This window comes from Pteropus medius, unplaced genomic scaffold (genome assembly GCF_902729225.1).
Source record: "Pteropus medius unplaced genomic scaffold, Ma_sr-lr_union100, whole genome shotgun sequence".
NCBI lineage: Eukaryota > Metazoa > Chordata > Mammalia > Chiroptera > Pteropodidae > Pteropus > Pteropus medius.
The window spans coordinates 7,845,026-7,870,262 of record NW_024355205.1 but is presented as its reverse complement, the minus strand read 5'-3'; the positions used below and the strand labels follow the sequence as shown (position 1 = coordinate 7,870,262).

At 35.0% G+C, this 25,237-nt stretch overlaps 1 protein-coding gene across 1 annotated transcript in view; it reads left to right on the top strand.

Annotated features, from left to right (window-relative positions):
• LOC120598554 (EGF-like and EMI domain-containing protein 1) overlaps positions 1-25,237 on the top strand; it is a 495,472-nt gene that overhangs the window by 129,155 nt on the left and 341,080 nt on the right. The window lies entirely within an intron of this gene.

Genomic DNA, 25,237 nt, shown 5'->3' with positions numbered 1-25,237 from the left:
GCGCGCACACGCACGCACACACACATCCTATATGCCACTACCACTATTAAAGGTATTTTTTAAATTTGTTTTAATAGCTAGAAGTGCTAATTTGATATAAAGTCAGAAATTAAAAAAAAATACTGACAAAGAAAAAAACAGCAATACATGGAAAGAATCACCACCATATTTTAATAAAATTATTCTAAAGTAAAAAGTTATTTTAAGAAGCAAAAATAACCTTGAATTAGGAACTCTAATAACATAATAACACATCCTAAATCTTAGGATGCTACAAAAATGAACACTAATTACTAATTTTTTAAAACGTAAGTAAATTTGGAATAAATGTGTTAAATTTTAAGAATAAAATTCTGGCGACTTTTTCATTAGATGTAGCCGAGGCAAGTTGATGGTGCTCATTATTATTATTATTTAAATGCTGTCTTGAAAGTTCTAGTCAATGGAATATGTGCGGACATATAAATAGTTATAAATTTTGAAAAGAAAACTACTACTGATATTTGAAAAGAATATATGTCTATAAATCCCAAGAGAATACACTGAGTTGGTAAGAATGGTCATTAAAATGGCCCCACTTGAAAAAGATATTGTCTGATCTAATGGAATTAACAGAATATGCACAGACCCCATAGTATGAGGATAGCACTGATATATCTGGAATTGAGGAGATTTATATAGAGACAAAAACTATAATGAGCATCCATTTCTATCCAAGGGAGACAGACATTGACTCTCAGACAAAGAATTCCAAACATTGTGAAGATCTGTTGTGCTGTGTTGAAAGGTTATCTTATCATCTTTCATCATGACTTATATGAAATATCCTTAAGAATATTTGTCATCTTTCATTCTGATTTCATCTCTAACAACATTCTGATAAATTACTTAGCTTCTCAGATACCTTATCCTGGGAAAGTATGTATATGTGTGTCCTATGAATAGAGCCTTCAAGTATTTTTATTACTAATAAAGGGCTATTCCCATAGATACACCAATAAATTGGAACTCTGGTTAACCACAATAGAACAGGAAGGATATGGATTTTTCAATAAATAATATCACAAAACTAGATTTTATGGAGAAAAGTCAAGTGATAGTATATTTGCATAAAATATATCAAAATGAATTCTACATAGATTAAACAGAAAAATTTAACAGATAAATAAAATAGACAAATTAAAAGACCTTTTAAAAAATCTTGGAAGAACATATATGGGAATATTTAATTTATATCCCAGGTTTAAGAAAATATTTCTGATAGAGGAATAATACCAGGCGTGATGAGCTCTTGCCTATGTTAGAGGATAATACCAAAGATTTATTTGAAATTTAAAATGCCCTATGGTATATCAGTAGGCCCACTTAGTTTGGGAGAAATGTCTCCTCCTAAGAAGTTAAAAAAGAATGATGACAAACATCTCTTCCCGTCTGTGATTGTCCCCATTATCTCTCCACAGCCAGAGACCAGATAAACCTGTTTTTAAACCTCCAGGACTACTAGGTACCTGGAGCAGGTATAGAGGGAAAGAAGGGCTTCCAGCATCTGAGGCTGAGGCAACAGGGTGCTCTTCCTGTTCCCTTTCCCCACATTTTCCATGCCCTGCAATTGAGGGCTCCTGCCCTATTGCGTAGTTGCTTGTCATCAGTCATTGCATGTGACCTCATGGTGCCTCACCACCACAAAAATGAAGAAAAGAATAAGGAGAAGGGTAAGGAAGTTGGGTGTCCTGAATATGATCAGCAGTCCTATTTGAGTAAGCCAGCTGGAAGACCCCAGACAGCCACAGGGTCTGTGGGAGACCACTGCCCCTTCACCTAAGCTTTACCAGGGTCTGTGGGAGACCACTGCCCCTTCACCTAAGCTTTACCTGAGAGAGAGGGTTATGGATGAAATTTTGTCCATACATAATGTCACCACAAGAGTCATACCTTGCATTTGTAAAAATGATGTTTATTCCTCCTTCCACTAGTTTGGTAGGGTATTGAATTTTAAATTTGCTATCATTTTTCTTCAAGATTTGAAAAGTCTTGCTTTTTTGTGTTATTACATATAGTATTGCTAAAGGGAAACTGGTGATAATGAGCATGATATCAGGTATACATGTTGGATCTTGTTGCTTTGTATGTAATTATTTTTCTATCTAGAAGCTTTTAGGATTTTTTCTTTATCCTTGGAATTCTGAAATCACCAGGAAGTTTGTAGGTGTGGGTGTATGTTTTAAAAATGTATTAATCTTTATCACCCTTACTTGAGCCATTCTCATTTAAAAATATGTCTTTTATTCTGTTTTATTTCTTTTATTCTTTCCTCTTCTTCATTAATTAGTTTCTTTCCTACATGGATGCTGTGCCTCTTTTCATTTTTTTATTTGTGTCTCTTCATTTATTACTTAATTTATTCATTTCTTTATTGTTTTGCTTTTTATTCTTTGAGATTTTTTTTTATCCTATAGACCACCCCTTGGTTTACGGTTGTTTTATTATAAAACTAAACTAATTGTTTACAATTTCTGAATCACAACACATTACGATTTATGAGTCCTTTTTAAAAAATTAAATAGAATTATCATAGAGAGTATAAAGGCTGAATGGGGAATCATTTAGTGAAATATAATACATATATAGATAAACACGATGCGATATAATGTTAAATGTATTTATTTGTCAAAAAAAAAAGCTGTAAAGCCACGGATTAAGCCCATAATTGATTAGTTTGCTTAAAGAATTTCCAACTCTTTTCCTTTATGCCCTTGAATTGATCCCTAGTCATAGAAGGCTCTTCTTGATTTATATCCTTAAAAATCCTTTTGGCTCTGTCTGAAGGTACTAAATATGTTTTTGAAGAACTATTTCCCCCTCAATTTTACTCAATTTTTCCCCAGGTTTGTTAATTTTTTTCTTTATTTTGATTCTTTATTTTCATGCTTTTAATATTCCTCCGATATCTCGTGATCTTTGTTCGACTATTTAGATTTATAAATAAAGGACTCATTTAATTAGAATAGCTAGCTTGCTTGAGATTATTGTGTAATTTTATGTCTTTCCCCAACTTCCTTAAAATGTAAGATTCTTATTTCAAACTCTAAAAAGGCACAGTTTGTTGACAGGAGGCACTGCACAGTGGCATTGCTGGGCAGATTATATTGTCCCCCGAAGCTCTCCATTGCCAAATAAGGACTTTATTTGAAAGTGGGAATCATAGTAAATATAATTTCTGAATCAAACATTGTATTCTCTTTGCCATACATTATAGAGGTTTGACATTACCTTAAGCCAGGTTCTTCGTTCTTTCAGGCTTCAACATCTATACATGGATCTCTCCTCTTAGAAACAACCCATTTTCCTAGGAGAAAATTTCTCTGGGCTTAATCCTGAGGGAAAAATCAGTAGCCTCGATCTGCAAAGGAAGACAAGAGGTTATCTAACCCAGCCATTCTAAATATAGTGTTTTAATTAATCTATTCTAATGATGTATTCTGGCTCCTTTCTGTCATTGTACTCACTGACTTTGAACTTGTAGCTTCTGCAGAGCTCCCTTGGGGAGAATCCTGCTAAGTACTGGTGTTTGATGCTGTGGTTTTCTCTGTTCTGTATTATTCAATAATCAGATTACATCTGAATTTTATATTTCAGGAATTCCTCACATATATGGAGTATGTTGGCACCCTATCTTCCATTTTCAAGAATTTTATGTGTGTGTTTTTTTTTTTCTTTCAAAAATATCTTGTCTGTCTTTTCAAAGGAAACTGTGAGAGAGGGGAGGAAAGTGTGTGTTTGGTCTGCATCTTAACTGGCTAATTATAACGTTCTTTGAAATAAAGTTGGCTTTCTTTATATGGCAAGAACCTAAAAGCTCCTCTTACCCGTTGCCCAGTGATTCCCTTTCAGGGAACAAATTCTGAGGAATATCAGCTGACATGCAGAAACAGATTTGTGTTTATATCAAATTAAAAGAATACCATATAAGATTTAAAAAATCCAGTATAGGAGGATGATTTATCCATCCAAAAGCATATCATAGTATCTTTAAAATTGACATGTTTGAGGTTTGTTCAAGTTATATGGAAGATCTTTAAAATATAATGTTGAGATAAAAACAGCATATAAAGCTGCATATATATAAGATAATAAAAATCTATAAATAAAGAATCATGTGTATTTATAGAAAGGGTCAAGGACCAAATATGTCAAATAACTAGAGGTAGTTAAATCTGAGTAGGGTCTAACTGATTCTATTTTCTCCTTTGTAGTTTTAAAATATTTGTTTTTAACATATACCAAACGTGTTATTTTATATTAATAAATTTAAAAAATATTTCAGTGATAAATTCTATTTTTAATATGCTTGGTCCTTAAGAGGAGAATCCTACCTCTATTCTTTACCTCTATCAATATGTCTCTATAAAGTGAAAGCACTTATCATATATCATTTTGAACTTATTTCTTTGTGTCTATTTCCCCAGTACAACTTGATTGTAAGTTTATCGAATATAGGAATAATACCACCCTTTAAAAAAAATATATGGTATTTAACATACAGTAAGTACCCAGGTTTTTATTGTTGTTGTGGTTGGTTTTTTTTTTTTTTTTTTTTGTCCCTACATCTATCCCAAGCTTTGTTTTCTCTGAAGTGACAAGCAAAGTATGGTCAAAGTATGGTCTGTGGATCCCTGGGTGTCCCAAGACATTTTCTGGTATGCTGTGAAGGCAAATTATTTTACTAATAATAGTATTGGACTTTTGCACTGTCATGACAATTGCTCTGATTGTACAAAGCAAATAGTAACATAGTGCCTTAACACAAATGAAGACAATACCTCATAGTCATTTTACTCTTTATTGCCATCACAAATTCAAAATTTTTGAAAATTGCAAGTTTTACTTAAGAATGTCTTTGATGAAAACATAAATGTTACTAATTGTATTAAATCATAACTTTTGAATATACAACTTTTTAATTTTGTGTGTGATAAAATGTGATGTTTACAAAACACTTCTGCATTGGAAACAATCCATTTCAAATGCAAGGTAGACTAATGGACTGCAATGTAACAGACTATATGAAGTTCATTGGTACAGTTTCAGATTGCACATTGCAGCTACCCTTTAAGAAAGTACCACTTGTCAACTTTTGATATAGTGTTGAAGAAGAACATCCATAATTGTATTAAAAGGGTATTAAAATATTCCTCCCTTTCTTAACGACATATCTATAGGGAGCTGGATATTTCTCATATGCTTCAATCAAAACAACCTATTGAGTGCAGAAACAGATATAAGAATCTAACTGTCTCCTATTAAGTCAGAACACTGAAGATATTTCAAAATATAAAATATGACATTGTCACTGTTTTTTGGGCAGTGTAGTTATTTTTCATTAAAAATGTGTTGTATGTCAGGGTTATTGTTGTATTTAAATAATGAATACTGATAGATATAACCCACATAGACAGAAACTCTTTGAGTTCTTCAGTAACCTTTAAACATATAAAGGAGTATTCACTATTTCCACAGTTTCTTTTAACTTATTATTATCCTTCTAAGATGTTAAGTGACTTGCCCAAAGCAACATGCTACTAAAGGGCAGAGGCAGGATTTTAACTAAGATCTGATTGCTACAAAGCCCTTCTTCTGAATGTTCTTTGAAAGCTAATGGGCTTTCTCAGACTTCTGTCAGCATATCATTCTAAATAGTTTCTTGCTTGATTGACACTTTCATTAGTCTGGCATGCAGCAGGTTCTGAATAATGATGGAGTGTATTTATCGTTAGAGCTTTTGAGGAATGTTGTATATGTTTCTAAAATATCTTTGACATCCCCAGCAGTTATCAACCGTTTTTTTTTCTTCAGGTAGAGTTGACTTGCAGTTACCACACCTGTGTCTATTCAGGCTTTCAGACACGCTATAAACTATTTTTTCATTTCTTTGTCTCTTCCAGATTTCAGTGTTCTCAATTCTTAGCATATTGTTATCAAAATTGCTGTTAACAATTGCTATGGTAGTTTACAAGTAAAACAGGTATTGTTAAGTGGCTTCTATAATTTGCTACTAATCACTATTATAATATATCTCATGCGACATTAACAATCAGTGTTGAAATTTCAACATTCCTATATACTACTCATTCTGACAGTTCAATCTCCAGTGGTTTGTAATAGCTCCCCTTGCTTATAGTTCCAGTTTTCATATAAGAATATACCAAGTTATAGTGCCCACCGATATGACTTCTTTCCCAAACCATGATTATGCAGCTCTGCAGCTTCTGCTGGCTCTACTGGGAATTTATTTCCTGTAGCTAACCCATCCTAGGTGGATCACTTGCTCTCTTCTTGCCAGACCCCTTCCTCTGCCTGCACTCTGGTTCAATTCTCGCTTTGTGGCCATTTAGAGCATTTGTAATAAGTAGAAAAGGTGTTCCTTCTTCAGGGCACATGTGGTCCTGAAACAGAGACCCATGAGTGGGTCCCACCCTTCCCCTCTGCCAGGCCATTGTGGAAACCACACTCAAGGGCTCTAAATGACTTCTGAGAGGCCACATTTAGGAAATTGGTACAGAAGTTTGGTGACACAGATTTTAACATCACCACAACATTCCAGATGTCTTCTGGGTAATCTCGGGTAATCTCCATTCTAAGTAAGAATGAAAACTATACTCTTTAATGTTTAAAAGAAAGTGTTATTTTTGCAAATGTTTCTATAGAAAAAGGTGTGTTACTTCAATACCGAATAGCTTTGTGTTTCAAGCATTCGTTCACTGTGACTTCAGTCTCAAATTGTCTGCTCTCCAGATTTTTACAAAAAAAAAGGCTAGATGTCATTTTGCTATGTTTAATTGTCACCCCAGAGAGATGCTATGGAGCCTAAATAAAATGAATGTCCTCAGGGATTGACCATCATTTGTGTCTTCTCTAGAATCTTTTTCTCCTCTTTTGACTCGGATGCATTTGCTTGGTTCTCAGTATCAACTCTTGCTTACCTGGATCCTTCCCAGTTGATTATTTCTTTACCCTGACAGTTCTTTCTATGCTTTAGCCTCCTGGTCTTGGATTTCACTACCTGGCAAATTTACATGGAGAGATCTACTGGCAACCTTATCCTCACTTTTAGGAGTCCTGGTGGCTTCCCCTTATAAATGCTTCCTTGTAGGCAGTCTGTACCACATATGGGCTGTTCCTGGATGTGAATGTAGAGGTGCCACATATCCATTCTTCCAGATTCTCATGTCTGGGTAAAGTTAGTTCCCCCAGGTAGCCATATATTCGAATCTCATGGAAATGGTTTTACTCCGTGCTTTAACATATGCTTTTGGCATCACTGGAATTTAGATTAAGAAATGATTATATAAAGAAGGTTCCTGCAGTTTTTATTAGTAGCCTATGAAAAGACCTTGCCCATTTATTTTTGGTCATCCTTATATAAATAGCCACATGATAAATTTATCTTAAAATATGTTGGCTAAAGTTTGTCTTCCTTAATGAAATGGTACTCGTAGATTATTACATAACGAATGGTGACTAGTGTGTAATATTTCATGTTTTGCATTGTCCACTAGGAAGCAAAAAGCTGTATGTTGTGCTCATTTTGCTGTAAGTACGCTTAGGGTAAGTTTATTTGATACTTGCCTATTTATTTTATGTTTACGAGATTCCTTAACTTAAGCTGATGACCTAAATTACTTAATGATTTTATTTTATTCCTTGCCTCATTTTAACAGACACCTAAGCATAGAGATATAAAAATAATAATAGAAGTGTCATTTAATAAAAAGAAGAAATCGTTGTAGAGACCTTGTAGGGTCCAGAGGAAATAAAGGAAATTAACGATGATAAAAGAAGCTAGTTTTATGTGGGCCAGTGATAGTCAGGATAACTCCAAGTCATCTTTTATCTGACGCAGAAGTGTTTTTACCCGTCTCACTTCTCCCTTAAGGGTATTACAGCCTTCTCAACTGAACTTCTGGTAAGTGGACTTGGAAGATGGCTTTGCCTTGAAGTTTTTCTGTTCTAGCCCATCCTGCTCGGTCATTAGGAGGAGTATCACAGAAGGAAGAAAGTAGTACAAAGTAGTACTTTCCAAGGCACAGACCTAGTGGAGATTGCTGTGGTGCCACTAGGTATAAAGACGTCTATGACTGGTGATAAGTAGAGGGCTTCGGATCTTATCAGTACTGTCTTATTGCATGGGGAGTTTATAGACTGAATTTTTTCTGTGTCATATTTTATTCATCTTTATTGGCCCCTTATGATTGGTTTTTATTTGTAGAAGAAACCTACTTCTTTCTTTTCTTTTCCTCTATGACCACATCTTTTATAGGGCCCAGGAGCTCCCTCTGAAGCCAGTGCTCCCAGGCAACTTGTTCTAATGATCTTTATGTCACAACTTAGATTATTTTTTAAATTGATTATGATTTTTTGATAAAGTGAAATGAGGGAAACTTTTTTCCAAAATATGAAAGTGACACACAAAAGAGTTAAATGTTTATCAAAGCTTTCTAGTTAGAAGAGTCGGCGTGAGAAGTCACAGCTGTGAGTGATGAGTCTACGCTTATCTCCAGGGATTTGTGGTACAGGTTTCTTGCCTGTTCTTGACATTTCCTTGGACTTTTTTGTAACCTTAGAAGTAACAGTGTAGGAAGAGGAAGGGAGAAGAAGTGAGCTAAGTAAATAACAGTCTAATACATAATATCTCTCTCTTTCTAGGTGAAATTTATGATCTTTAATATATTCTTAGAAAAGGAAATAAAATTTTTTGGAAATTAACATAAACATTCAGAGAATCATGGTATGCAGAATTATCCTTTTTTACTCTTGTATACTGTGTATGTATAAATAAATGAAAATATGTACATTTTTTTTCCTGCTACATCCCACATTCCTTCTGAAAAACTCAAATTGTATTTTAAGTGTTCTGCTCATGGTTGTGGCTGCTGTCATTTTCAGAAATTTTTTCATTAAATTTTTTTTTTCAAAATTTGTTGTTTTGAAAGGCCCCCTAGGGTTATGTAGGGTGCAGGTATACACAATTATGATCTGCTGTCAGCAAAACTGAATAGCTGGGAGGGAATAATTATACACTCCCTAGTGCCATAAGCCACTTCTGAACATATTGCAGTGTATACTGGATTCATTTTAAAGTGGTTGTAACTGAATGAATCACAACCTTTTGGGGATAGAGTAATAGATAGTATATTAAGTCTGTAAGAAGTCAGTATATTAAAATCTGTCAGAAAAGGTCATCATTGACTATGGATTAATATCTGTAGTCAGTGCCTTAGATAGTGTCAATATGTGTTGGCCCTTATCTTTCACATGGATCAAGGCAGGAAATGAGATCCGAAACTTTAGCTGAAAGGATATGAACCAGATTGCCAAACTTTTCTTAGTGGAGAGAAGTTTCTGCCATTTTCTTTCCTTTTCTTTTCTTTTCTTTCTTTCCTTTACTTTTCTTTTTTCTTGGAATGATTCTGGACATTTTATTGTTGAGGTATATATAGGATTTTATAGTCCTTGGACTTTCGGATCCAGGGAGATAAAAAATATACTCTTTTCCTCTCACCCTACCTACCCTCAGCCAATTACCTTTGGAGAGATATCAGCTGTGTTTTGCTAATGAGCGTTGCCCGAGGACGTTCAGGAAGCTAAAGGAATACAGGGAGTTTTAAGAGTCACAGTGGAATCAGACAACCTGTCAGTCTGTTTATGTGTGTGCTGGTGTTTTCTTTGCAAAGCATGCAAACCAATTAGAGTGAAGCTCTCTTAGAACATTTTAGAGGGGGTGGACACTTTTAATATTTTGCCTGGGCATCTGTTGTATTGGAGAGAGTGAGATCAAAAGTTTTATGATTAATTTTTGGAGAAAAATTTAGGATGATGGTGAAAACCAAGTTTCATTTAACAAGGATTAGCAGAGAAAATTATCTGAGTTCTCTATCTCTGTACAGTTTGAAAGTTCAAAAGAATGAGGATAAACAGGTTTCCTTGACCATGCTTTTTATTAAGCACCTATTGTTTTGATAATTAGTTCATTATAGAGGAGAGATGTCCAGTCTGACTAATGAAAAACAAATGAACTGATTTCCTCTGGGCAGTGTGATCAATTACCAGGAATGAAGCTGAAATGAATGATCCTGGTATGCCTTTGCACATTTCATTTTGCAAAGAAATCAGTGTCTTATGCAGTTTGGGAGAAGGCTAAGATTTAGTAATAGCTCCAAAAAAGTCCTGCCTTTCAACTCTCCCCTCCCCAAATCAAGACCTGTTGTCAGGTAAATTAGACTGGTGCCTTGAGGAGAAGTCAAGTGAATATGGGGCAGAGACAGCAGAGTTACACTTTGAAAGTTTCCTACTATGTAAATAGCATCCAGTTATAGAATAAGTAACCATCAGCAGATTTATTTTAATACTTTGCTATGTGGAACCTCGAGGAGAAAATGTTCTTGTATGTAGTGAAGAGTTCTTATTTTCTAAATTGTACAATGATTCAAAATTGTGGCTATTGCTACTTGTACTTTCACTATTTTCAGTGAAAATAAGGTGGTGGCAATAATATTTAGAAGTTGGTACGGAAAATCTATAAACATTTATTGCAAATGTTGGTACTTAGCATCAGCATTCCAGAATTGCTGCCACTACATCCCATTGAGAAACTGACAAGGACCTATAACGATGGATGATACCTGAGTATTGTCATTTCATTCTCTGTCAGTTTTATTCTGGCTGGAAATGTTGGTGTTACTAACTATAACCCTCTACTAAAAAAGACATGGGAAAAAATAAGATAAATTTTAATCTCAGTAGTTTTGTGTGTTGTCTGTTTCCTGCTTAGATCAAAACTTATCTTTTTAATTATATATTTGCTTTGTTATAGTAAAGATGTAAAAATAAAAGATTTGCAAATAGTTAACCTCACTATTTACTTCCAATAATTTGTAGGAGAAAATCTTGGGGTTTTTAGCTTCTGGTTTATCATTACTTCAGGATGAGGGATTAATACATGTATTAGTTTAATACTCTCATTTATATATATATATATCTTATTAATATCTTATTTAATAAGATTAAGATCTTATTAAAATTGTGAATGACAACGTAGAAGATTATAGTGTTTTTTTAGTGAAATGAACCGAATAATTGTCATTGGTAGAGTCAGTCCGAATCTTCGTGGTTCTGTTATTTATTGGCTATAACTTTTAAAAGTTATTTAAAATAACTTTTAAAATACAGTCTCTTGATCTATTCCATAAGATTTTGTGCTAAACAATCTTTAATATCACTTCTAGCTCTAACATTCTATGCTTTAGTGATCATTAATTGTAAGCATTCATTAATATGTTTAGTAGACAAGATTTATGGACACCTGGGTGTCAGGACTTTCCTATTACCAGCTACTATACTAGTGCTATACTAGTATCAATTAGGAAGATTATAAATGAGCAGTAACAAACTCTATTTTTTAAGATCTTACAACTACAGGAGAAGACGTACAGGTAAATAACTAACTGTGATAAAGTGTGGCAAATACTGAGTAAGACTCAACCACTTGTCTGCCTCTGTGATACTTGTTCAAGGAGGTATCTCAGCCTGTGGACCTCAGAGGTCTTGAAAGGCAGATAAAAAAGATTCAGGGTCTTATTCTCTAGCTATAGGGTTCTTTTTTATGGGAGTTTTCAAAATAGGCAAGGAGCTCTTCCTGCAATAAAATAGATGTCTGACTTTTATCTTAAAAAGCATGTCAGATGAAGAAATCATCACTCGTTTGTGGAATATAAAACAAAACAAAAACCCCAAACAAATGAACAAACAACAACAACAAAATAAAAAAAAAACCTCATAGAGGTAGACAACAGATTGGTGGTAACCAGAGGGGAAGGAGAATGGAGAGAGAGTGAAAGGAATAAGGGGGAGTCAAGTGTATAGTGATCGAAGAAACATTTTTGTTGGTGGCATATGTATTATATACAGATGTCAAATTATAACGTGACACTCAAAACTTATAAACCAATGTCACTTCAATTTAAAAAGTAAATAAAAAATAAAAAGCATGTCAGCTTTTAGAGTTGATGGATTTTTTTGGTGTGACTCTGGATGATGCCCTACAAAATATCCTCCAAACCTAAGAAGCAATATGTCCAGCTTTATCAAGAGAGATATTTGAGAAAAAGACAGCATCAGCAATGGCAGTGTTGGGGAACCTAAGGAAGAGCTGCTACACAGGTGGAAACAGAAGGTTCCCTTTTCAGGGAGGACTGCCTTGACTACTACGGAAGTGACATGACTGAACTAATAGCTATGGACACAATGAGGTCAAGGCCACTTTTTAGGCAAGAAATGGCAAAAGCTTCTGTGGGAGCCCTCAGGAATTATACCAACAGAGGTAAAAAGAAAATTTTAAACTTAATGATCTTAAACATTTTTTTGCACCATAGCCTATTTAAGAGGGCCAAAAGATCCTTTTCTCCTCCCATCCCACTGATTCAACTTTTCATTAATAAAGTTTGCCACTATCGCCTATATTTTGTCAGAACTAACATGCCATTAAACTGTAGGACATACAATTTTATTTTAAGTATCCTTAAGAAAGAAAAATATATCAAGTAAACAAAGGCTTTGTTGTCACTTTTTTTTTTTTTATGTGTACTAAAAGAGCTCTTTAAAGGACTCTGAGTGCCAGGTGAGTTTCCTGACTCTGTCTTGCCCAACTTCAAACAAAGAAGTGTCTATAATGGTTGTACTAACTCATCTGGCAGATATCAGAGCTTAGTAATGATGCAAAGAGATCTGCTTGGTCCTGCAGCATGTTTGCTTGGAATGAAACCTCCCATTTATAGTTCAGAAACTCAGGATTGGTTTGGTAAGGATGGATGGAAAAATCTGATAGGAAAAAAGGAATAGCTCTAATCTCACAGAGGGGAGGACTTGCTCCATGATGCTTAAGAGACATCTAGGGCTAGTGAGAAAAGAGGCTTAACTAAGTAGTGTGGTAGATGAAGGATCTAAGTTAAAATGTTATTATTAATTTTACTTTTGTTGAATTCATGCATTTCATTGACTTGTCTTAAGTTTTCTTAGGCTGTGGAATCATGGATGACATGATGGAGAAAGGTGATAATGTATATTTCTTTCATCCCGCCACTCAGTTGAGTAAAGCTCTTGTGAGCATATGAATCAGTTATAGGGGTAGTTAGAAAATGCTCAATCCAGGCATGTGGGTGTGATCCCAGAGATTTTGGAGTTCGCTAATGGGGTGTGGGCCTGGGATCTGTATTTTTCAAAAGCATTCCTATTTATTTCTAATAAAGATGATGTAGGTGTTACATTTTGAGAAACATACTCTCGTGGCTAATGATTAATTATTTTACCTAAACGGTCCTCTCTCTGTCTGCAGCACTCCTGTTTCTTCTTTTACCAAGAATCCTCAGAATCAGAAAGATTTTTTCCCCCACAGGAAGTGTCCTGAGTGGCAGATGAAAAACACTATCTTTAGCCCAGTTTAAACTCGATAGACATTTCAAAAATAAATATATTAACACACACTCTCTTTGCATAGAAATATGCTTCTTCCTAAAAGGTTTTATATTTTACATTATAGAGCAAGCTAAGTGTCTAGAAATACTTTTCATTATTCATTGCACCAGTCACTGCTGGACTGCTCAGTTGCAAACAACATTCCAATCTACAATGCTCTGTAGTTTTGAAGGCTACCAAGATACCATTCAGTCTTTTCTGAAAAATTAACAGAAGATCCATTCATGTGTTAAATTGTTTGCTTGATAATATTTTCTGAGTGAAGAAGAAAACGTGATGACATTGTTAATTGGATGACACAAACATTTGTGATAATGCTCAAGCATATTGTGCAGAATGACTGAGGTAGTCAGTTGTGTGGTGTGGGTGGAAGTATGTCAGCTGGCCTGTAGCCCATTGGCAAAGGTTTGGACCATTTGTGTTGAATAATTTGATGGTGGATTTAAGAGAATTTGTTTTTCTTCAAGAAAGAAATGATGCATGCAATATTCCATATGTAATTCTTTGAGTGAGAGATAATTGCACTGCACATTAACCAACTATTTGCATTTAATTAGCAATGGTTTCTGCTACTGTAATGTTTCTTTTAAGTAAATGTTTGGAAGTATGTTTGTCTTATTTAGGAACTTTTGAAAGATTTCGCCACACCTCAATGCTTCTCAAAGGTTATCTAAATATAGTACTCAAGGAAAACATTTTTCAGTTAATTGTTCGGCATCATAAGCTTCAGTTTTCTCATCTATCTGAAGGTTTGCACTAGATGATGTGTAATAGTCTTACCAGCACTGATGTGCTATTACAGTTATGTATATGGTGGTTTATTATATATTTTAGAATTAAAATCAATTTTAATGTAGTGTGTGTTCCTTTTAGAAAGGATGCATGTTGTAAAGCACGGCCTCTCAAAACCAGGTTCTTGTACTCACCTAGGATGCTGGCTGAAAATGCAGATTTCCTTGGTGCTATGAACTAAACTGCCCTCTCCCCCAGTTCATATGTTGAACTCTGGTGGATCTCAAGACTTTTCATTTTACTTCTTCAATGCAGGATTGTATATAATGTGAGAGCCATCTGGGGTAAAATTGTTAAGAGGTCAAAGAGTGGATATGATACTGTAGGTGTCTCTGAAGGTGTTTTTTGTCCCCTCTCTTCATGTTCTTGATATCTTTATACTGTCGCTGACACAGTCCTCCCAGATTTTTTTTTGTCCAGACTTTGTTTGTTTTTCTATTTTGTAACGTTGCCTAATCCCACAAAATGCTGACCATGTGCCTGTGTGCACACCCTCACTCTCAACACCCTCATAATGAACTTGTCCTGGCCAATTAATAAACTAATCCTTTAAAATATTAATGGATTTCCAGATGGTGACTTTTCGGATAACTTATTTACATTTTAATAGAAAGCTTTCAGGAAGCAAAACCTCAAAACACCAACAAGTTATTTTCATGACAAAAATTTCAGACCATTCCTCTATTGAATTATCATGTAGGCAGCTCTTTCATTGACTTAACCCAAGGAACGACCTAACTCAAAGGTATAAATAAAACAGAACCAAACTAACTCTAAGTTCATAAAAAGTGTTGAAAGAAACTTACTGTCTTCTGGCTCGACACACTCATAGTGCCCGAACACTACCCCTTCCTCTTCCTATTAGTTTAAAAACCATGCTTTATCATCAATTTCTTTCTCTGTCTTCTTTCTCTCTCTCTCCCTCTCCCCCCTTAGCTCTTGTTTCTCTGCTCATTTCCATTTAAACTTATTCAAATATCTTCCCTCTTAAGACCCAATACCAGCCCTGTATCCCCTTCTCTTTCCTCTGTGCTCTTAGCCAAGAGTCTAGAAAAATGAGTCCATAGAATTGGAGTCACTGTGTTTTCTTTCCTACTCATTCTTTAATCTTCCTTCTGCTTACAACCTTTACCTTTCATACATCTCCAACTAAGGTCATTAAGAATGTCCTCTTTTCTAAATTTAATCAAGACTTCCTAATCTTTAGACTTTGAGAGGCACTGCCCACTAACTGTGGGTGTTTTTGCAAGCATCCATAGCAATTGTGTGTCCACCACATCCGAAAGAGAAGAATTCTAGACCAGGGGTCTTACTAGCTATAAGAATAAGCTCTTGCTTTCTAATCACTTATTCCCCTGGGCTCAAATCTGAGAGTCAAAAACTACTGGTAAGAGAGATAGGGAAATAAAGCTAAGGGAGAAAAAGAAGTCTCGGCATCCCCCTCTTGCTTTTGCAGATATCTAGATCTAAAGTGAGCTTCATTTAAGTGAGAGCAGTTATCTTAAGGCAAGGTTTTCTCTGGTCTAGCAATCTCTTTACTGGGTATTTACTCCAAAGATTTGAAAGCCCATATCTAAAAAGATATTTGCACACCGATGTTCATAACAGCATTATTCACGGTAGCCAGGACATGGAAGCAACCGAAGTATCCTACAATAGATGATTGGATAAAGAAGCTGTGGTACATATATACAATGGAATATTACTCAGCCATAAGAAGAGTTGAAATACTGCCATTTGCAACAACATGGATGGACCTTGAGATAATCATGCTAAGCGAAATAAGCCAGACAGAAAAAGTTGAAAATCACGTGATATCACTTATATGTGGGATATAAACCTAAAAGCAACAAATGAACAGGACAAACAAACAGAGACTCACGGACATGGACAATTAACTAGTGGTTATCAGAGGAAGAGAGTGGGTGGTGGGTGGAGGGGGAAGGTAGATGGGGTAAAAGGGGTCAAATGTGGTGACAGAAAGAAATCTAACTATGGATGGTGCAATATATATATGCCTTACTGTTGAATTGTACACCTGAAACTTATTGGATTTCATTAACCAATGTCACCATAATAATAAAAGACAAAGTTTCTCAACCTGAGCAGTATTGAGGTTTTCGGACAGACAATTCATTGTGGGAGCTATACTGTGCCCTGCAGAATGCCTAGCGTCGTCCCTGGCATGTACTCACTAGAAGTCAGTAGGATCTTTTCTCCCCAGTTGCAACAGCCAAAAATATCTGCAGACATTACCAGATATTCCCTACGGGTAGGATACCCCTCCTCCTTTACATCTCTCCCCCAACTGAGAACCACCATTAAGGGGAATGAAGTTTGGAGTTTTAATTACTGTACCAGACGGATTGTCAAGTTACTGAAATGAATTGTTCTGGTGACTAAAGAAGATAGAAGTTATGGGACCTGCCAAAACTTCATACAGTGGTAGTGAAGCAAAGTTTACAAAGATTCATACAAAAAATATACATCTTTTTAGAACTGCACCCTTCTTTTGCCATATTTTGAACAAAATTATTATACCTATTTCCTTATCTAAAAGGAAATTTCTGGAATATATATATATATGAATACATCTTCTAGTTAGCCCCAGACATTTGTATTTCAGCTTAATTATTAGTAGAACCTCTTTTCATTCTCAATAGTGTCCTATTTCGGATGACAATTAGTCACCTACTATCTATATTCTCAGCTACACTACAAACATCAGGAGGGAAGTGAATTTCTTCTCATGCAGTGACGTATAGCCACGATACTGTCATTGTGATAGTTAATTTTACATGTCAACCTGACTGGACCAAAGGGTACCCAGATAAAACATTATTTCTGGGTGTGCCTTTCAGAATGTTTCTGGATAAGGTTAGCATTTGAATCTGTGGACTCAAAGTAGATTGCCCTCTTCAATGTGGGTGCATATCATGTAATCCTCTGAGGCCTAAATAGAACCAAAAAGGCAGAAAAAGGAAGAATTCAACCTCTTTTCCTTCTTGCCTGCCTGCTGAGCTGGGACATTGATCTTTTTCGCCTGTCCTTGGACTGGGGCTTATACCGTCAGCTCCCCTGATTCTCAGGCCTTTGAATGTCTAGCTTTCAGGCAGCAAAATGTGGTACTTCTCAGCCTCCATAATTGTGTTAGCCAATTCTTCACAATAAATCACTTTCTATTCATATACTCTATTGGCCTTGTTTCTCTGGAGAACCCTGCTTAATGCTGTCATGAGGTGCTCAATGAAATATTTGTCAAACCTGCAGTGAAAACGAAACTACTAATTAGGTTATGTAATCTATCGTCAGGATTGGCCTGGCCTCTGAGAAAACAAGATGTGTATAGAGTTTCCCTTTTTGTAAGCTATGATGCAGTTTAGAAGTTCTGTTTAGGGGATACTGGGGTTTTCCAGCTATAATAGCCACAGCTCCTTGCCCAGACTCAACAAGGAAAGTAGGCTAATTGCACACACAATCGAATGCACTTCACTATCATTGCTCCATAAGCTTAATTATATATTGAAAAGGTAAGTACAATTCATGCTTTATACATTATTAGTAGGTCAGTTCATGTGATTTTTCCCAAAAGGGAATAAATGGGTATAGAACTTAGATTGTGAAAGATAGTTCTTATACAAGAATGCAGTGACAAAGAGGTATACCTTAAGAAATTGTTGTAGATTAACATCTTTGTTCCCTTATCCTCCTTTCTTCTATTCAGCACTACTGAGCATGCACTGGCATACCCATCCAGACACATAAACACTTTACACACTTTACCTTACCTTCTCATTTTCAAGTTCCCAATTTGGAGTTCTTGCTCAAGAAATTGAGAAGTACTCTTCATTTAGGAACAATGAGGAGCGATATGTAGCATGACTGGTAGAATCCTTAACTTGGCCTTTAATAAGAACAAGATGGCATAATTGGAATGCCCTTATCATCTCTTTGAAGAAAAGCCTAAAATCTTAAGATCGTAGGAAATGTATATTTGCACTCATATTCTAAAAAACGCCTTAACCCCTCTGAAATGAGTGGTATGTTTCCTTCTAAAAATAATGGTAAACTTCTGGAAATATATATTATGATTCAAGTAGATTGAAAATGAAATAATGTATTTTGCCTGCTCTGCCTGAGAGTTTCTGATAGTATTAATTTCTCATGCCTCTGTGAATCATGGATTATTAGCCTCATTGTATGTTTGAGTAAACTGTGATTCTGAGAGTTTAGAATTTTAAGCACAGGTCTTTCTAACTCTGAGCCATTTTATCTTCCAGTATTTCATCAGGAGTCTTTCGACCAATATTAGAAAGCAAAAGAACAAATGTTCTAGCAAATGTATTATATTACATTTAATGAGAGGAAATAATTTGAACTTGGACAAATCACTAAAACACACCAAGCCTCTATTCTTTTTATATGTACAAAGTGAAAGTAGTAAGAGTAACCACCTTATACTACTGTTAAAAGGCTAAAATTTGATAATATCTTCACAGAACTTAACAAAATCTCTGCATACAGCAAGTGGTCAGCAACTTTTTAATTAAGAGCAGAGCAAGAAAGAATTTTGATGCACATGTAAATTATTTTTAACATATATAGAAAATAATTTGGGACAATAATTATTTTAATTTTTTTGTCTTGTGCCATGATTAAGTATTTAATAAGAATCTGTTACTTCTGCAACAATATGCTAAGTATCATAGAGAACATAGAGAAGCATCTTGTCTGCCTCTGAGCCACTTAGGGCCTGGCTACAAGGAAAAAACACATGCGCAAGTTTGAGAACACCAAGTTGTGAGATTCCATCTGTAAGTGCAGTGGGAGTTTGCTGGAGGGAGAAGTTGTTGTGGGCCCCCAAACTGAGATAAGACTGATGTTGTTTGTTGGCTCCATATGAAGTGTAGAATATGGAGAGCGGGGAGGGCAGGTGGATGGTGGCAATCATTAGTAAAGTTGTGGAGATGTCAAGAGCAAGGCTCTTTTCGGAAGAAACAGCTAAAGTCAATGATACTGCCTTACTGGAATAAAAAAGGGAAAAAACACTTTTTTTTTTAAGTGGCTGATCTGTTAAGTATTTTATCATTTTACTTAGCAAAATCTTGAGAAGTAAATTTGTAAACTAGGCCTATTTGGAAATCAGTGCCCCTTTTCTTTACTCCTTACAGCAATCCTTACAGTAGCAAAAGAAGTGGGGAGCCTGAGAGGAAGCCTCAACAATTAATAGTCAACTAGTGTGGATTTTTTTTCATATCAATTATCATCTATAAACATACAAATGCCTTTCCCTGAAATATTTTATATTTACATGTGAAATCACCTAAATTGTTTTATGCATTTCCAAGTAGCCTCCCTGCCAACCCTTTGTCCTTTGCTTGGGGAATCTTTATCAGACTGAATAGACTCCTTTGTTCCTCTATCCCAATATTTACTTATCACCCATGTCTCCTAATGTCTATTGCAATGGATAGATTACTTTACTTTAGGTAAACTTTTAGAGAGATTTTAATAACTTTTAAGCCTTTGTGCTTGCATTTATCTAATCTATGCCTTCAACTGTGCTTTCATACCATTTTAACATCTGTATTGAGATATAATTCACATATCACCCAATCCACTCATTTAAAGTATATAATTCAATAGCTTTTAATATAATTATAGAATTGTGGAACCATTACACAATCAATGTTAGCACATTTTTATCATTCCTGAAAGAAGCTCTGTACCCTTTAGCTATCACCACCCCCCACTCCTCCACTGCCACTTGCAGCCCTAGAAAACCAAGAAACTACTTTTTATTGCCATAAATTTGCCTATTCTGAACAGTTCCTATAAATGGATTCACATAAGTGGTTAGCTTTTTTCACCTAGCATAATATTTTTAAGTTTATCCATGTCGTAGCATGTATCAGTACTTCATTTCTTTAATATTTTACTGTATGAAAACACCACATTTTACTTATCTTTCATCAGTTTATGGACATTTGGGTTGTTTCAACTTTTTGACTATGACGAATAATGCTATAAACATTTATATGCAATTTTTGTGTAAGTGTATGTTTTTATTTTGAGTATATTTCTAGGATTGGAATTGCTAGATCATATGCTAACTCTATGTTTAATCCCTTTGTGCTCTTTTGAGCCTAGAGCTGGCTTCATGATATTCAAACATGCCAGGCACAAATATCTGCCCTCAAATGCTCATTTTGCTTGGCTCCATCTTAGGCTCCCCGCTCTTCTTGTATTCATATTCTTCTTCATACAAATCCAGTGCTTAGAAGACCACCCAAATGTACATCTCTAACCCAGACTAATTCTCTGGACTCTGAATCTCTCTATCCTTATGTTCAATACCAGATCTTTTTGAATACCTCACAGGAACTTGAGGACATCCCTCAAGGATATTCTTAATCAGTCTTCGATGTCCTCCCTTCCAACATGCTCCTCATTCTATATATTCTAAGTGGGTGAATGACACATCCTAATAAGAAATCCAATAGCCATAGTAGGCTCATTTTTACCGCTTATACCATTCATCACTAAACTCTATTGATTTGGTCTCCTAAACATCATGAATCTGCCCCCTCATTCTACTTTCACTGTCAATGCTTTGGTCTAAGCTGTCAAGTCTTCTCCATTTAGTAGCCTGTTAACTTATCACTCTGTAGATCATCCCCTCTTCCTCCATCTGTTCTTTCTGAGGCTGCCAGGAGAGTTGCTTTTAAACACAAATCTAATCATATCACTCCACTGCCTAAAATCTCTCAATGTTTCCCCATAATCTGCAGAATGAAATACAAACTACTAAGCTTAGTGTCTTAGTGTACCAAACCTTTCATAACCTGACCAATACAGACTCTTGAGCTTCTTTGATTATTTCCATCCTGTGTCCAGACACACCAACATCTGTAGAGGTCCCCAGGTGAACTATGGGTATTTTCACCTTTGTGTCTTCACATCAGTTTCCTCTACCTAGAATGTCTTGTCTCTCAGCCCCTTGTGGTCTGACTAAATTCTTCTACAACTCTTTGTGTGCCAAACAATTAAATATATTATAAAAATAATATCTTTTTGTTCTTCAAGACATCTTGAGTCTTTGGGAAGAGTTTTCTGTAATCTCAGTTTGAATTGGTGTGGTTCCGAAAGCACTTTGTACTTTCTTCAATCATAAATATTATTGGGCTACATTTTAAGTGTCCTTTTACTAGTCTGACTTCCTCAATTCACTGTTAGTTCTTTGAGGTTTAAGACCACATCTGTTTTATCTTTGTTATCTCAGCATTCTCTACAATACTAGGTACTGAATAATATGTGGAAGAAATGCATGAATTCTATATGCTGCAAATACTCTAAGAACCCTCAGGTCTTACATGTTTCAGATTCTTTGCTTGTGTTTCATCTGACCCAACTTCTTCCATGCGCAGAGCTAGCAACAGTATTAAGTACTTGCTGGGCAATACTGGTGGTCCTCTTCTCTTATATTTGCTTTCCTGGCAGCTCCTAGCTTGTTTTTCTTTCTGGTTCTCATAGTTATTCTTGCTGCTTTGGTTCAGAATGGGCAAGGATGGCTGCTTAGACTGTTCTTCAAAGGCCAGGAGACTTGAACTTACTCTACAACTTCTGAAGGCTCTATATATGCCTGGTATTCATGCTGCAACCTTATTATTCTACGCAGCCCCGCAGATGCTTTTCTTTGCAAATTGATATAATAGGAAATGAAACATTTGTCTCTGTAACGGTTATTGCTTAAAGGCCAAAGTCCAAAAAGTTTTATAAGCTTTCTATAAGTTACTTCTGACTCTCCTTTTAAAAAGTTGAATTTATTAGTTAGATTTTCAAAAAGGAAGGAGTCAAATGATATAGGCATTCAACTGCTGTACCTCTTTTCCCACACATAGTTCTAGAATCACTTCTATAAACATCTGCTTCTGTTGTGACAAAAATAGTTTTTATTTCAGTATCTCCCGTGAAGCTTCCAAGTCCTCTCATTAAAATGAATGTACTTGCAGTCAGGAGGAAGAATTGGTAATCTCATCCTGTTGAATGCGGAATGGAAGAGTGAGTGCATTTAAGGAAGAAGAGATTCTTATTTGTATAAATGTAAAATGTGAAATATTATCTAAAAATATAGCTGACAGATATCTGATTCCAAACATATATTACTAGTCTTTTCATCTATCTAACAAAAATATTTCAGTTTTGTTGTCATTTGAGTTTTGATCGGTAGCTTTTAAAGTCTTTTGTTTTTGAATATTAATTAGCATCAGTACTGAAAATACTTTAAGAAAATGGTTAGCTTTTTTATATTTCACACAATCTTCTGAATGGACAAAATAAAAAATTATTTTAGTGATTGTGTAATTTAGTATGTATCAAAAAGCTTTTTTCCTGTGCTTTTTATCTCTGGAAAGTTTATGGTTTAAAGACATTTGTAAAGATTTCAGACAACAAATGGAAATCTATTTCATAAAGCAAAGAGAGATAACTTTGGAGATAACTTTGGTATTGTAAGGACTGGAAGTAGTTACTCTAAAAAAAATTTTTATTTTTAAGTAACACATGTTTTATTGCAAAGCAGGCAATGAAGAACAAATTAAAAAAATAAACATCACAGAAATGATTTCATGAAGAAACAATGAATAATACCAAAGGCGATTTTAAAAATTAGAAAAATTGTGCAACAACTACAACTACTTTTCATATTGCTAAAATATTAAAGGACCATATTTGTTGTGCTGTTTCTATTTTTTAATAATTGAATCAAGGAGATCAAATCATGAAAGCTACTCTCTTACACATTCCGCCCAGAGAGATTATTAGTAAAGACATTTTAAATGCATAAGGAACTGTTTCTGAACAATTGAAATTTTAATTTAATTATTAAAAGCAGCCATTTCTGAAATTTTGGCCAGATCAGAGTAACACGAAGTTTGGACAAAGACCATTCATTACAAGACTGAAAGAGAAAAGTGTAATTACACTGTGATCTCCAAAGTAATTATCTAGAATAATTCTGAATGAGAAAATAGGGGACATTTTAAAGTTTATGTCAAAAATGGCATTATATTTTGTTCTCTATCCATCATTTTCATCATGTTATTTCCTTCTTTGAAATAGTCCAGGGATGTCCCATTATGCTAAAATATGAGACCGTGATGTATAGAATTCTTATTCAAGAATCTGTCTGTGGCCAAAGCAAGGCATCCTGATTCTTTTGTTTTATTTTTATTTTTTAATTACTGTGACAGTGACAGTATTTTGAAGAGAAATGAATAGGTTTATAAGCTTACCAATTGTCTCGGATATTGCCAATAAGGTCAAAGTAAACAATATAAACTAGTAACTTTCATGGCACTTTATTTCAGGAGATAAATAAGATTTGCAGATGGATACAGAGGTGTCTGCTTTAAGTATAATATGCTGAATGACTAGCTTGCAGTTTGCTTCAGAGGTTTCCTTTTTGAATGTCTGAAGTGATTCTCAATCCTGAAAATTTCTACAGGTTCTTTCTGAATTGTTTTCTTATTGCTTGTAAATGTGTTTCTTGAAATGACCACCCAGATAGTCTTAAGCTTAGAAAAGTCAGACAGAATCTGTTTTCTAAAACTGTTGTAAAAATAAAACATTCCTCTAAATTTGGTTTATACACCTCTCCATCCTCTGCTGGAAAAAGAGATAATCAGGAGATATTAGATTTCAAAAGCACAATTGCATGAACTTGTGAACCACTCTTTATCAGATATCATAGTCGTAAAACAACAAGCATGCCAAAAATCCGAGGGTGGGGGGCGTGGTGAGAAAGGGTGAGGGGAAAAGAAGCAGCTTCTTCTGTTACTTTTTGTCATTGATTGTCAATGGAATGTCAATCTCGGGATGTAGAAAGAGTCAAAGTGTACTTGACTTTTATTGCATATCATGTGAATACAGAACACACTGGGAAAGATGTTTTATGAGGAAGCAGTCTTTTGATGGAAGGCATCCCTTAGATTTTATGCTTGACTATATAAAAAAAGATAAACTGAAAGACCAAGTCATTTTCTAAGTTAAGAGCAAAGGCTTACTAAAATGACACATTTTTCCTTTGGAGTTTAAGCAACAAGATAAGGCTTTCAAAGAGTCCGGTTAGAGCTTTTCAAGTATATTGACATTAGCAAGAGATAGATATTTTGTTTAGCTTCTGAGTAGGTTTTCTCTCTTTTTATGTGTTATTTTCTATATGTTGTATCAAAATGGAAAATGGCTGTCAGCAATTCAGTTCTTAACGCCAGTAGCGTAAGCTCGATGTAGGAATATCCACATAGATGAAACAACAACTCTGACTTTTATTGTTGAAAATAATGAATAAGTTGAATATCAGGCATGGGACTTGCTGGATGTTGAGTTACTTCACTCTCCCTTTCCCAGCCAATATTTCACAGCAATCTGAAGCCTAATATTCCCAATATGTATACATTTACTTATGTGTTTGCACATTTATTTAACAAACATTTATGTGGCAATTACCAAATGCCAGGTACTTTTCTAAGTACTTAAGAGAACTCGATGGGATAGATACTCTTATTATCCTTAATTTGCAGATGAGACGTGGAGGCAAAGTCATAAAACATTACTTTCCCAAGGCTACACAATGTAAGTATCTGAACTCAGATAGTCTCCAGAATCTGTACCTTCTGCTATTAAGGTATATACTTCTACTTATACAGGCTAAGAATTTATACATATAGGTTATATTTTAAAAATAAAACACTATCATAAAGAGGGACAGTATATTAATAGCCATAAATAGATAACTACTAAACAATGTAAAGATCTTGTAAAAAGCTAAGTGGCTTTCTCAGAGCGGACCAGAGACCTAGACATATAGTAAAGGGAAGGGGGAGCAGAAAGTTCTAAAACAGGCTGTGACTGGAGTGAG